At 35.5% G+C, this 15,307-nt stretch overlaps 1 protein-coding gene across 1 annotated transcript in view; it reads left to right on the top strand.

Moving 5' to 3' along the window:
- DPYD (dihydropyrimidine dehydrogenase) overlaps positions 1 to 15,307 on the top strand; it is an 817,544-nt gene that overhangs the window by 57,821 nt on the left and 744,416 nt on the right. The window lies entirely within an intron of this gene.

Raw genomic sequence — 15,307 nt, 5'->3', positions numbered from 1 at the left:
TTAAACATTTAAAAATTATTTTCATATATTTAAAACTTTTTTTCTAAAATATTCACATTATTTATTGAAATGGTATAATAAAATAATATAAACAAAATCATTCAATGAAGTAAAGCAATTTATAATTATTAAATATCAAAATATTAAAAACAAATATTTAACTGAAATATTTGATAAAAATAAATCAATTTGAATATAAGCTTTAGTTTTCATGTATATGGTACTCTAAAGAATCATGTTTCACATATTATATCTAGATCTATATATGCATACAAATTTAACAGTAATATGGATTGTTTAATATTACTAGTTACTCTCTGGCTGTCAAGTGCAGATTTTGTAAGGATTGTGTGGGGGAGGAAAAACTCATTCCTTTCCAGGCCCTTGGCCACACTTAGCTCCTGTTCTTTGTAGATATCTCTGGTGATAGTGCTCCTTCTGGACCAAGCCCTTTATAAAAATTTTTAATTGGCCGTTAAGAGGAGGAGGTTAAAAACTCTTCCTGAGCCTTTTGTTTCTTTAAAGAAATCAGCCTAAAATAATCCTGAAGCCAAAGAAACACATTTTGGGGTGGCATATTTTGTTCCCCTACAATTACAATAACGTGTTTCTGGAATTATGAATTAGAAGGTGGAAAGAATCAAGTCAATGGACTCTTGGCACTACTAGAAAATGATACAAGAAGTATTGAATTTATGCTATCTGTAAGGAAGGACTTTAATTCTCTGTTGTTTATTTAAAGGCTTCTGCAACTCAAATCCTCCCTTCATTCCAGAGCAGTTTTTATCTCATATGTCAGTAATGACACACCCACACTTATTCATGTTATTCTCTCTTTTTGAAGGAGATAGGATGGAAGATGTAGAGAAGTGTTCTCTGGAGCCTCAATGGTTTAGAACTTTTAGGGTTTAAAACTGTGTCAGCACCTAATATCAGTTTCAGAATGATAGAAGCAGGCATTTGTTCTTTAATAAATGTTTTGTGGGTATATATGTTTGAGAGATAGAGGTTCTCCAGTGTGACCATCTCTTGCCCAGATCTAAAGCAATATTGAACTTAGGTATTCTCCTATATGGTCTCCTTGTTTTCCCCTTTTCCTCAGACTTTTAAAACAAACAAACAGAACCTTTAAAAAACCGTATTATCTTGAAACATAAAATACAGCATGTCTTCTCATTGTCTTCCCATCACAATCGAGATAAAATACAGTCTTGTACAATCTGCAACACTACCCTTCTTACTCCAACTTCTGTTGTTCTCCCAGTGACTTACTCTGGAAGGAAGACCTTGATTTTTATAGGAATTTTTAGGTTCACAGCAAAATTATGGGGAAGGTACAGAAATTTTCCATATACATACTACCTCCCAAACATGCATAGCCTCTCCCATTATCAGCATCTCCCACCAGAGCGGTACATTTAACTGCTTTAAAAATCCTCTGTGCTCTGCCTGTTCATCGTTCTCCTCCCCTAGACCCCTGACAACCACTGAACTTTTTACTGTCTCCTTAGTTTTGCCTTTTCTAGAATGTCATATAGTAGGAATCATACAGCCTGTAGCTTTTTCAAATTGGCTTCTTTCACTTTTTTTATGCATTTAAGATTGCTGCATGCCTTTTCATGGCTTGATAGCTAATTTCTTTTTAGTGCTGAGTAATATTCCATTGCCTGTATGTACCATAGTTTATTTATTGATTCATCTACTTAAGGACATTTTGGCTGCTTCCAAGTTTTGGCGATTAAAAATAAAGCTGCCATACATATCCATGTGCAAGTTTTTGTGTGAACATAATTTTTCAACTTCTTTGGGTAAATACCAAGGGGTGTGATAGCTGGAGCATATGGTACGAGTATGTTTAGTTTTGTAAGAAACTGCTAAATTGTCTCCCAAAGTGGTTGTGTCATTTTGCATTCCCACCAGCAATGAATGAGAGTTTCTGTTGCTCTACATCCTTGCCAGCATTTGGTGTTGCATAGTTTGGTCATTCTAATAGTTATGTATGGTATCTCATTGTTGTTTTAATTTGCATTTCCCTGATGACATATTATGGAACATCTTTTCATAAGCTTATTTGCCGGGCTTCCCTGGTGGCGCAGTGGTTGAGAGTCTGCCTGCCGATGCAGGGGACACGGGTTCGTGCCCCGGTCTGGGAAGATCCCACATGCCGCGGAGCGGCTGGGCCCGTGAGCCATGGCTGCTGAGCCTGCGCCTCCGGAGCCTGTGCTTCGCAACGGGAGAGGCCACAACAATGAGAGGCCCACATACCGCAAAAAAAAAAAAAAGCTTATTTGCCATCTGTATATCTTCTTTGGTGAAGTGTTTGTTAAGATCTTTGGCCCATTTTAAAATCAGGATGTTTGCTTTCTCATTGTGAGTTTTAAGAATTCTTTTTGTATTTTGGATAATGGTACTTTCTCAGATAAATCTTTTGCAAATATCTTCTCCCTCTCTGAGGCTTGCTTTCCCATTCTCTTGGCATTATCTTTTCAGAGAAGAAGCTTTTAATTTTAATGATGTCCAAATTATCAGTTATTTCTTCATAAGTGCCTTTGGTGTTGTATCTAAACAGCCATTGCCATACCCAAGGATCATCTAGGTTTTCTCTATGTTATCTTCTAGTTTTATAGTTTTTCTTATATTTAGGTCTGTGATCTAGTTTGAATTAGTTTTTGTAAAGGGTGTAAGGTCTATGCCTAGATTATTTTTTTATTTTTATTTCTTTTCATGTAGATGTCCAGTTTTACCAGCACCCTTTGATGAAGACTGTCTTTGCACCATTGTATTGCCTTTGCTCTCTGGTCAAAGATTAGTTTGTGTGGGTCTATTTCTGGACTCTCTGTTCTGTACCATTGATGTATTTATCTTTTTTTTTTTTTTGGCAGTACCACACTGTATTGATTACTGTAATTTTATGGTAAGTCTTGAAATTGGTTACTGTCAGTCTTCCAACTTTGTTCTTCTCCAATATTGTGTTGGGTGTTGTGGGGTCTTTTGCCTTTTTATATAAACTTTAGAATCAGTTTGTCAGTATCCATAAAATAACTTGCTGAGATTTAGACTTGGATTACATTTAATCTATAGATCAAGTTAAGAAGAAATGGCATCTTGACAATACTGAGCCTTTCTATACAGGATCATTTATTTATCTCCATTTATTTAGTTCCTCTGATTTCATTCATTAGAGTTTTGTAGTTTTCCTTGTATAGATCTTGTACATATTTTATTAGATTTATACCTAAGTATTTCACTTTTTTGGCTGCTAATGTAAATGACAGTGTGTTTTTAATTTCAAATTCCCTTTGTTCAAGTATAGAGGAAAGCAGTTGACTTTTGTTTATTAACCTCGTGCTCTGCAAGCTTGCTGTAATAGCTTATTATTTTCAGGAGTGTTTTGGTAGATTCCTTCCAATTTTCTACATAGACAGTAATATCATCTGTGAACAAAGACAGCATTATTCTTTCCTTCCCAATCTGTTTACCTTTTATTTTTCTATTTCATTAGCTAGAACTTTCATTACGATGTTGGAAAGGAGTGGTGAGAGGAAGTGGTTTAGAGGGGATATCTTTGACTTGCACCCCATCTTAGTGGGAAAGCTACAAGTTTCTCACCATTAGGTATGTTGACTGTAGATTTTTTGTAGATGTCCATTACCCAGTTGAGGAAGTTCTCCTCTGTTTCTAATTTACCAAGAGTTTTTTTTATTTGTTTGTTTGTTTTTATCATGAATGAGTATTCGATTTTGTCAAATACTTTTTCTGCATTTATTGATATGATTGTGTGATTTTTCTTTTTTAGCCTGTTGATGGATTGTATTAATTTTTGAATATTGGATCAGACTTGCATATCTGGAATAAGTCCTACTTGGTCATGATGTATAATTCTTATTATACATTGTTCGATTTGATTTGCCAATATTTTGTTGAGGATTTTTGCATCTATGTTCATGAGAATGTTGGTCTATAGTTTTCTTTTTTAATAATGTCTTTGTCTTGTTTTGGTATTAGGGTAATGCTGGCCTCAGAATGGGTTAGGAAGTATTTTCTCTGCTTCAGAGGATAACTCTGAAAAAGGTTGTAGTGAATAGGTATAATTTCTTCCTTATGTGTTTGGTAGAATTCACCAAGGGATAGAATGCACCCTCTGGGCCTAATGCTTTCTGTTTTGACAGGTTATTGATTATTGATTCAATTTTGTTAATAAATATAGTCCTATTCAGATTGTCTGTTTCTTTGTGTGTGAGTTTTGGCAGCTTGTGTCTTTCAAGATATTGGTCCATTTCATCTAAGTCATCAAATTTGTGGGCGTAGAGTTGTTTTTAGTATTCCTTTATTATCCTTTTCATGTACGTAGGATCTGATGTCCCCTCTTTGATTTCTGATGTTAGTAATTTGTGCCCTCTGTCTTTTTTTCTTAGTTAGCTTGGCTAGAGGCTTACCCATTTTACTGATGTCCTGAAAGAACCAGCTTTTGGTTTAATTGATTTTCTTTATTGATTTCTTGTTTTCGATTTTATTAATTCCTGTCATTCTCTAATTTTGCTTAATTTGCTCTTCTTTTTCTAGTTTCCTAAGGTGGAAGTTTAGGTTATTGATTTTAGATCTTCTTTTCTAATATTTGTATTTAATACTATAAATTTCCTTCTAAGCACTGCTTTCACTGCATTCCATAAATTTTGGTAAGTTGTATTTTCATTTTTATTTAGTTCAACATATTTTAAACTTCTCCTGAGATTTCTTTGACCCATATGTTATTTAAAAGTGTGTTATTAAATCTCCACGTATTTTACAATATTCCAGTTGTTTTTCTGTTATTAATTTCTAGTTTAATTACACTGTGTTCTGAGAGCAGACACTGTATGTTTTGTATCCTTTTAAATCTGTTAAGATGTGTCTTATGGCCCAGAATGTGTTCTGTGTTGGTGAATGTTCCATGTGAGCTTGAGAAAAATGTGTGTTCTCCTGTTGTTGGATTCAGTCTATAGATGTCAATCATGTCCAGTTGATTGATGTAGTTGTTGAGTTCAACTATATTATTATTTTTTCTGCCTGTTGGATCTGTCCATTTCTGATGAGGGGTGTTAAAGTCTCCAATTATGATAGTAGACTCATCTATTTCTCTTTGCAATTCTATAAGTTTTATGCTGACTTAGTTTGACATGCTGTTGTTAAGCATGTACACATTAAGGATTTTTATGTCTTTCTGGAGAATTGACACCTTTATCATTGCATAATGCCCTTCTTTTTATTTTTTTATTTTTCTAATGATCCTTCCCTTCACGTTAATGAACACATCCATTCCCTCACACATTTACTTTATTTATTTAGAGAATTTAAGTTCCACTCTTTTAGCAAATTTCAATTATACGTTACAGTGTTATCAGTTATACTCACCATGTTATACATGAGATGGTCAGACCTTATTCATCTTATAATTGAAAGTTTGTACTCTTTACTAACCCATGGCAGCCACTTTTTTTACTCTCTATTTCTATGAGTTTGACCTTTTTTTTTTAGATTCCACATATAAGTTATACCATGTGACATTTGTCGTTCTCTGTCTGGCTTCCTTTACTTACCATAATGACCTCCAGGTTCATCCATGTTTTTGCAAGTGACAGGATTTCCTTCTTTTCAAAGGCTGAATAATATTCCACTGTATATATACATATACCACATTGTTTTTCTCCATTCATCCATCAGTTGACACTTAGGTTGTTTCCATACCTTTGCTAGTGTGAATAATGCTGCCATGAACATGAGAGTACAGGGATCTCTTTGAGATAATGATTTCATTTACTTTGAATATACATCCAAATGTGGGATTGCTGGGTCATATGGTAGTTCTAGTTTTAATATCTTGAGGAACCTCCTTATGTTCTCAGTATAGCAGTATCAGTTTATATTCCCACCAACAGTATACAGGGGTTCCCTTTTTTCCACATCCTCCCCAGCATTTATTATCTTTGTCTTTTTGATAATAGACATCCTAACAGGTGGGAGGTGATATTTCATTGTGGTTTTGATTTGCATTTCCCTGATGATTAGTGATGTTGATCACCTTTTCATGTACATGTTGGCCATTTGTATGCCTTTGGAAAAATGTCTAAGTCCTATGCCCATTTTTAAATTGAGTTATTTTTGCTGTTGAGTTGTGTGTGTCCCTTGTATATTTTGGATATTAACTCCTTATTAGATATGTGGTTTGTAAATATTTTCTCCCATTTCATAGGCTGCCTTTTTATTTTGTTGATGGTTTCCTTTGCTGTGCAGAAGCTTTTTAGTTAGATGTAGTCCCCCGCTTATTTATTTTTGCTTTTGTTGCTTTTGCTTTTGGTGTCAAATCCAAAAAATCTCTCCAAGACCAATGTCAAGAAGTTTTTCTCCTTTCTTTTCTTCTAGGAGTTTTACAGTTTTAGGTCTTATGTTTAAGTCTTAATCAATTTGGAGCTGATTTTTATGTATGGTGTAAGATAGGGGTCAGGTTTCATTCTTTTGCATGTGGCTTCTTTTTCTATGATAATTTCCCTTGCTTTGAAGTCTGTTCTCTCTCAAGTTAATATATCTACTCTTGGAGGTAAATCTGATAATATTTTGGGGGCTTCCCTATGATTGAGTTCCCTGGAATTTTTCACTCTCAGACTTGTTCACGTTGAGCATGCAGCAATTTACCAATTACAGATCAGCTTTTCCTACCCTGGCACTGGTTCCTGTGGCCATTTCCTCTCCTTAGTCTTTATACAGGTACTCTCTGACTCCCTGCATGCACCTATCTGTCCAGTCTTGGGGAAAACACTTTGCTCTGGGTCCTCCCCTCTTTTACAAGTCTAAGAAAAGCTGTTGATTTTTCAGTTTGTTCAGGCTTTTTACTTGTTGTTAGGTTGCAGTAGTGACTTCCAGGCTCTTTACATGCAGAACCAGGAACTGGAAGTCCATGTCTCCTTAATTTTTCATGAAAGATCGTATAGCTTCCTGCTTCATGGCATTTACACTATCCTTTTTTTTTTTTTTTTTTTTTTTTTGTCTGAAATGCTCCTTCCCAGATATCTGCATAGCACACTCTCTTAACTTCCTTCAGATCTCGGCTCATATGTAATCTAATTGGAAAGATCTTTCTTGAGACTGAAAGTCACATAGCAACATCTCCCATCCCAGCGTTTCCTATTATCTCTAACCACACTTAATTTTCCTCTATAGCATTTATTATCATCTACATATTTGCTGGTTTATTTGTTTATTGACGTTCTCCCTCTCTAGAATTTAAATTTCTTGAGGGCAGTGGCTCAGTCAGTTTTGTTCACAGCTGTATCCTCAGGACCAAGACAAATACTTGTCAAAAGTATATACACAGATTAATGAAACAAAGATTCTAGAAACTAGTCCATGGTATTATCTCAAATCTAATTAATGACACACAAAAAATACAGTCACACATGTATCAAAATTGAAGTTCACATTTAAAGTTTGTTTTTTCAAATTCATCTGCTTCTTTGAACACCAATATTTTCATGTTGTATCCATTTTGAGGTGGATTGGAATTAGAAATACTTAGCCCCCAGTGGGCTCAATAAATTGTTTTCTCTAACCATCTAACAGTATCTTTTAGTGAGCAAAATGATTCTCAAGTTCTATAAGTAAATATAATACAGCTGTCATCCTGGCTTTTAACTGAAAAGACTGTTTTAGGTCATAAGAAGAGAAGTATCACATAGCTTATATCTTTGGATTGTTATGATGAGAAGTTTTTATTTTGTCTGGAATTATTCTGTATAAAGGACTTGAAGAGGAGCATATTATGCTTTTTCTATGGTGCCCAAATGAGATCAGTAATAATGTTTCTTACCCTGATGCACTTAAGACGTGGACATTTTATGAAATTGTGAGATCCTTCAGAGGCATACTTTGTAATATTGTTTATAGGTTAAAATTCCACACACAGAATAATCTAGCTGAGGAGAGCACCACTACTGAAGATAGGCCAGTTTTCCCATCATTACAAATTGAGTAATCATTTAGTATAGCACTTCCCAACCTTTTTCTTTATTTTTCTTTTGTTTTAGAACACACACATAGAAATATTTGCATGCCACACTGAGATACCAGGGTGTATTTGGAGGTGTATAAATGGGGCTTGGTAAATGAGTTAATTACATTTCCCTATATAAGTTAATTTATGTAAATAAAAATATTTATATATGAGTAAATATATAACATAAATATGTCATTATATGTAAAACATAAATGTATATAAAGAATATAATATAATGTAGTAAAAATCAAGTGCAGAAAGGAGATATTATTTATAATTTATAAAGAAACCTTTCAAATAGGATATTTTTGAAATTACTAAGATCAGAAAGTTAACAGAAGGACCTGTATAGTTTTCAAATATATTTTCAAGTGTGGTAAATTTTGAATATGTACAATGACTCAGTTTTTATCAATATAAAAAATGTTATCACTTCACATCCATCAGTATGTCCTGCCATACCTCTAACCCATTCGCAAAAAGCTGGTTAAGAAGCTCCCTTATGGAAGTCACACTGAGAGGCCACAACATGTGTGATTACTCTATATTTGCCCTCCTTTGGCATCTGTTGATTGAAATAATCAAAGGTGACAAGGTGGTTTGGAAAGTGAATGGAAAAGTAAAAATTATTTTATATGTACTTTTGGAAATGCTTCTTGAGGTTCATCCTAGTTTTAAGGAAGGAAGTTTTCTATCTGTGCCATGTAACTACATGGATTCCCATGTCTTCTATTATAACATCAGAGATGATTTAAGCTGCTTGATGATAGGGATTGTGTCTTAGTCATTTTTGGTTCTTCTATGTCTGTATAAGCACTTATAGCTCAATAATGAATAATTTAAAAAGGCAGCCCTATGTATGCTAGTTTAAAATGTGTGTCAGTGTTGATATTTTAAATTATTTTAGATCCTTGTTTATATGTCTTATTTTTAAAAACCTGGGGCTTTAGGCAGAGACATTATGGTCATGGTTTGACCAGAATAACTGTTTCTTAAAATAAAGCTTATTGGTATGCCCATATACAGTTCTCCCAATTACACATTCCCAAATATTGTAAAAAAAAAAAAAGCTTTAAAACAAGAGTGCCAGTTACCACATTGTAATATGGTCAAGTATTTTATAATTTTATAACTAACCTTAAAAGTAAAAGCAATGTACTTACATTAGTATGGTATAGGTGAAATTTCTGGGTTACTTTTGCAATAAATTTAAGTATAACAAAATAAATGCAATGTTATTGACTCATGCTCATTTGAAATCTATCTCTTAATGCTATAACACACTTTATTAATATTTATTATTAACTTTCAGCAAATATTTATTATTATTATAAATATTAACTTTCAGCAAATATTTCTTGACAGTAAATTGTGGAGAGAATGGAACTATGTAGATACAGAGTGAGGGAGGATGGCAAGAAAGAGACAAAAAAAATAGAATGAAAAAATGGTAATGATGGAAATTCTATGGTAATTTTCCATTATATAAATGAAAGAATATCCAGTAATCAATAAATTATGAATTTTAGGTCTCAATATTTCTTATTCTTTGGAATAAATGTTTTTAAATATCTGCAGAAATATTTTGATATTTTCAAAGGTATTGTCCTAGAACAATCAAAACCACAGAGATATACAAGCTTGAGTACACTCCTGGAGAGAAAAATTAAATGCATTTCATGTAGTTCAGTGGACAAGCTTACTCTGCTTGTTAAAACTGTTTGTTTTTCTTTTCTTTTCACATCCAAATAATAGGCAGACAAGTCTTTCTCCTCACCAACTAGTGTCACTAAGTAATTTTATACTGTTGAATTCTCAGAGCTCCCGGTGAGAATGTCCAAAAGCCTATGGAAGATGCTCATTTTGAGTGCAGTACACATTTTTCCCCCTCTACCTCTGCAGCAGTATTTCCTCTTCCACATGCAAGCACATAGACTAGGCTTGTCATTTTAAAAAAATTAGTTGAAGTATATATTATAACTAGAGGTATTCACAGATGTAACCAGCTAAATCTCCTTCCCTCATTCAGACCTCAGAATCACTGCCCATTCTCTGGAAATGCCAAACACTCATTTCTCTTTTACTCCTAAACCCTCCACAATCTGCTTTCCACTTCCTCTGCTTGAACGAAATCGCTCTCATCAAGGTCACAAATGGCCTCTGTGTTGCTAAGTCCAGTGAACATATTCCCAATCATTTTTCTTACTAGAACTCTGTGTATAATTTGATATATGTATCACATTCTATCTATCTATCTATCTATCTATCAACATCTTCACCTTGGATACACCACTGGAACGTTAGTTGCAAAATAAAACAGTATTTTTACAGAAATCAATTCCACTTATCTCTGTCTAAGCAGTCTTCCATTTATTTGATCAAGGACCTAAGATAACCTCACACCATTCAAATACTTTCACTAAATTCAATCTTGTCCTCAGGTCTCAGCTAAGATTTTATATATTCTGGAAAACCTTCTCTGATTACTCCCTGGCCTCCCAACACCATGAACCTACTTCCAGTATAGCCCACCTTCCCTCCTTTCTGCTATCCCTTATTTTCTTTCCCTTTTTTCGTTCGTTCAATCAACTAATCTGTTGAGGACTTATTAATTCCCTGGCACTGCTCTAAGCATTTAGAATACAACTAGACACAAATCTTTTCTTCATGGAACTCTCATTCTTGTCAGGGGAGACAGACAATAAAAACTTACAAACAAGTAAATTATATTATACTATTAAGGAATTTCTTACAATGTGTTTACATTGCTGCTTTACTTGTCACTCTTCCCAATGATACTGTAAGTTCTTATACCTACTAAGTGCCTAGCATCTTGCGGTATGCGGGCCTCTCACTGTTGCGGCCTCTCCCGCTGCGGAGCACAGGCTCCGGACGCACAGGCTCAGCGGCCATGGCTCAGGGGCCCAGCCGCTCCGTGGTATGTGGGATCTTCCCGGACCAGGGTACGAACCCGTGTCCCCTGCATTGGCAGGCAGACTCTCAACCACTGAGCCACCAGGGAAGCCCTTAAAAGTTTTTATTCAGTCTAAGATCTGCCTTTCCCACTAATTGGTGAGTTCTTTTCCCAAATTAGCCTAGCCTCCATTCCCATATTCCAGGGTCTTACACAAATTAACTTTAGACTAATGTGACTTTCATGCTTTGCTAGGACCGTAAAGAGAAGTTCTCTTAGAGCAGATCTATACTACTATGTTACATGCATTATTATTTTCCTTTTATTACAGTTTTGGTGTCTACTTGTTTATTGATTGCATTCCAGAAACTTAGTGTTATATATACTTTTTTTTTTTTTTTTTTTGCGGTACACGGGCCTCTCACTGTTGTGGCCTCTTCCGTTGTGGAGCACAGGCTCCGGACGCGCAGGCTCAGTGGCCATGGCTCACGGGCCTAGCCGCTCCGCGGCGTGTGGGATCTTCCCGGACCGGGGCACGAACCCGTGTCCCCTGCATCGGCAGGCGGACTCTCAACCACTGCGCCACCAGGGAAGCCCGTGTTATATATACTTTTATGTAATATTAGAACTTATACTGTTATATGGATTTATCATCAGGTTATAGACTTTTAGAAGAGTCTGCTGTTAGTTGCTACATATAAAACAGATTTTACCTGATTCCTGGGCAGTACATATTGATCTATTTCATTAATTTTAATGGCTACATAATATTCTATTATATACATATGTAATTACGTATCTGATCATCCTTTTTTATTTTTATTTTTTAAATTAATTAATTTATTTTTGGCTGCATTGGGTCTTCATTGCTGTGTGCAGGCTTTCTCTAGTTGTGGCGAGTGGGGGCCACTCTCCATTGTGGTGTGCAGGCTTCTCATTGCAGTGGCTTCTCTTGTTGTGGAGCCTGGGCTCTAGGCGCGTGGGCTTCAGTAGTTGTGGCACACGGGCTGAGTAGTTGTGGCTTGCGGGCTCTAGAGCACAGGCTCAGTGTTTGTGGCAGAGAGACTTAGTTGCTCCGCGGCATGTGGGATCTTCCCGGACCGGGGCACGAACCCGTGTCCCCTGCATCGGCAGGCGGACTCTCAACTACTGCGCCACCAGGGAAGCCCCCTCTGCATGTTTCTTTTTGGCCACACCATGGGGCGTGTGGGACCTTAGTTCCGTAACCAGGAAACCTGTGCCTCCTGCATTGAGAGCACGGAGTCTTAACCACTGGACTGCCAGGGAAGTCCCTCTGCATGTTTCTATAGTATAGATTCCTAGAAGTGAAATTGCTCGTTCAAACAATGAATGCTGACAAATTTTCCTCCAGAAAGGGTTTACCAGTTTATACCTCCCCAGAAGTGTAGCTGCTGTTTCCCTTTCTTCTTTACAGATCTTTCCTGTGTTAGTGTGTGTGTGTGTGTGTGTTTAATTTTCTCATCCTTTGTTGATCATATAGCATTTCTTTATGAGAGGAAGGGAAGTTTGCCCTTGAATCTGTAGCCTAGCTCATGTGTCTCTGCTGGATGCCCTCGTAGCATGCCACGTCACATTTTATCCTTATTACTAATATCACTACTATTTCACTTTTTCACTATCACTCTTTTTTAAAGTCATAACTTCTTGACTTAAATATATCATTAAGATTAAAAAATAGTAATTAGAGCTTGGATAGGTCTTTAGCACAGTAAGTCTCCTACATACAAACGAGTTCCATTCTGAGAGTGGATTTGTAAATCCAATTTGTTCATAAGTCCAACAAAGTTAGCCTAGGTACCCAACTAATACAATTGGCTATATAGTACTGTACTGTAATAGGTTTATAATATTTTTCACACAAATAATACATAAAAAGCAAACACGAAAAGTAAACATTTTTAATCTTAGAGTACAGCACCTTGAAAAAGTGCAGTAGTACAGTACAACAGCTGGCATACAGGGGCTGGCATCAAGTGAACAGGTAAGAAGAGTTACTGACCGGAGGAGGGAGGGGAGGTGGGAGATGGTAGAGCTGAAGGATCGTCAGCAATAGGAGATGGAGGGAAAGCCGAAATTTCATTCACGTGTGACGTTGACGGCATAGGTTCTGGTTCCTTGCTGGATTCAATTCTGTCTACCTCCTGAAAAAATGATCCAGGGATGTCTGGGCCGTAGCTCTTTTTTCCTCATCATGGATGACACGGTAGCACTGGATTGCGTTCTGAACGGCTGCTGCAACCTTCGTGTACCGTTCTACGTTCGGGTCCTGTGCCACAGAAACTAACAGTGCCTCCTCAAAGGAAGAAAATCCCCTTGCCATTTCCTGCGTTGTGAATCTCTTCAGTTCTTTAGTTAATTCTTCCTCTTTTGTCTTTTCTCTCTGTCCTTCTCTGGGCCTCCAGTTCCATTAGGTCTTCATTAGTAAGCTCCTTGTGTTGCACAGCAAGGAGTTCAATGCTCAGGAGCCAGTGACGTCTACCATCTTTTCGCCTCGCTCCACTCTCTCAATTACTTTCACTTTTGTTTCCATCATTATCGCTTGGCGCTTCTTGGCAGGACCAGCCACGTCACTGCTGCTTTCACACTTGCTTCCAGACATCCTGGGCTTGAAATAAAGGTACTGTACTACTGTACTCTATACAGTACTGTACCATAAAGTACACAAAAGCACAACCACTCCGTACAGGATGCACACACGTGACAATGTACGCCAGACACGTGAACTAACTTACGTGATTGGACATGCGAAGGCATGTTCGCATCTTTGAAAGTTGGCAACTTGAGGGCTCATATGTAGGGGACTTACTGTATGGAGTTTTTTCATTTTACTTATTTAAAACAAGTTTTTAAAAAAAATTATAGTTTAACCTAATAGCTCTTCAGGATACTGGTTGGCGCTTTTGTCCAAATGATCGTATTTTTCTTGTTATGTTATCATTTTCTCATTATGCTGCATTGTAGTGAGAAAGCCTGTATAAAAATTGCTTTTTAGAATTGACTGTAAAATATTATTTTAAATTTGTGTAATATTAGGTTATTAGTTTTTAATGTCCTAAGAACAATTGAAAGTAAATATATCCCCTAATTATGGGATATCATGTGAAATTTGATATATATTTATTAATTTAAACTTGTTAGCTGTGTTATTTAAACAATACTATCAGGTCTCTGTTTAAATGGGACTGAATACAGGGTGAGTACAATTTAGTTAGGGAAGATGAGCAGTAATTAAATAGATAAAATTTTGGGTACTATAAATATATTGTGGTGAATGTAAGTAGAGGGAAATGAGAGGAAGTGACTAGACAGGGAATTTAGGTTGGATGGCCTCTGAAGAGGTAGCAGTTAAGTTAGGCAGCCATATATTTTATCATGTGTTGAAACTCAGTTTAAAATTTTTGCTTTGTATTTTATCTGTTAGTATATTACTGTAGCTGTTTTATTTTTGTTTGCTTATTAATACATTTTTGTTCATGCTTTTATCTTAAAAAGTTTGTTTGTTTCTGGCTTTGTTTTGTTTTGTTTCTCCTAAGTAGTATAGATTTGGATTTAATTACAGTTCAAGGTGAAAAATTTTGTCTATTATTGGTGAATGCAAATGATCATAAATGATAAATTTGTTAAATGCCTTCTATTATTTTGTTTTAAAATCTTTTTACTGTTTTCTACATTTTAGTGCATATACTGAGCTATATTTACCTCTATCTTCTGCAATAATTTGGTAGGAAAATTTCCTTTACTGGAAAAAAAAGGGTACTTTAATAACTATATTTAAGCTGACATTGTTCTAACTTTAAAAGTCAATAATTGAATAGTAGTAAGGATGTTAGTATCTTAGAAGTGTTTTCTAGCTATAAATAAGATATTTTAAAATACAACCTCATAAAAATATTTAGAATTTCTGTTGTCTTCCATAATTATGAAAATCTAAGGCTATCTCATTTAATCTACCAGATAGAAATTTTAAAAAAAGATTAAATTGTTATGAATACTGGTATTAATAGTGGAACATATCTTTGTCATTTACGTCTCTCTTCTGTTTACCAGTGAGTCGATATACAGTGAAAGAAAGGTTTTGCATAGTATATACTAAGGAGACAGAAAGGGAAGGAATCCTTGTTACTGCTCTGTGTTAAAAAGGGCAGTGAATAATGTTGCTAGACCATACAACAGTCCCATAGAGAGCATTTTCTTTTAACCTATTAATTTTTTGGTTTAGAAAGAGTACTGCTTAGGGTCATTTGGGTAATAGGCAAGAAAATATAAAGCTGAAGAATAAAACAAAGATAACAAAAAAATAAATTGCTTGATATTTTCAAAAACAGAGAAGTAAATGGTCCAAAAGG

Source organism: Mesoplodon mirus (assembly GCF_964341445.2).
Source record: "Mesoplodon mirus genome assembly, chromosome: 3".
In the NCBI taxonomy this organism is placed as follows: Eukaryota; Metazoa; Chordata; class Mammalia; order Artiodactyla; family Ziphiidae; genus Mesoplodon; species Mesoplodon mirus.
The sequence above is the reverse complement of the archived record's forward strand: the minus strand, read 5'-3'. Positions and strand labels throughout refer to the sequence as shown.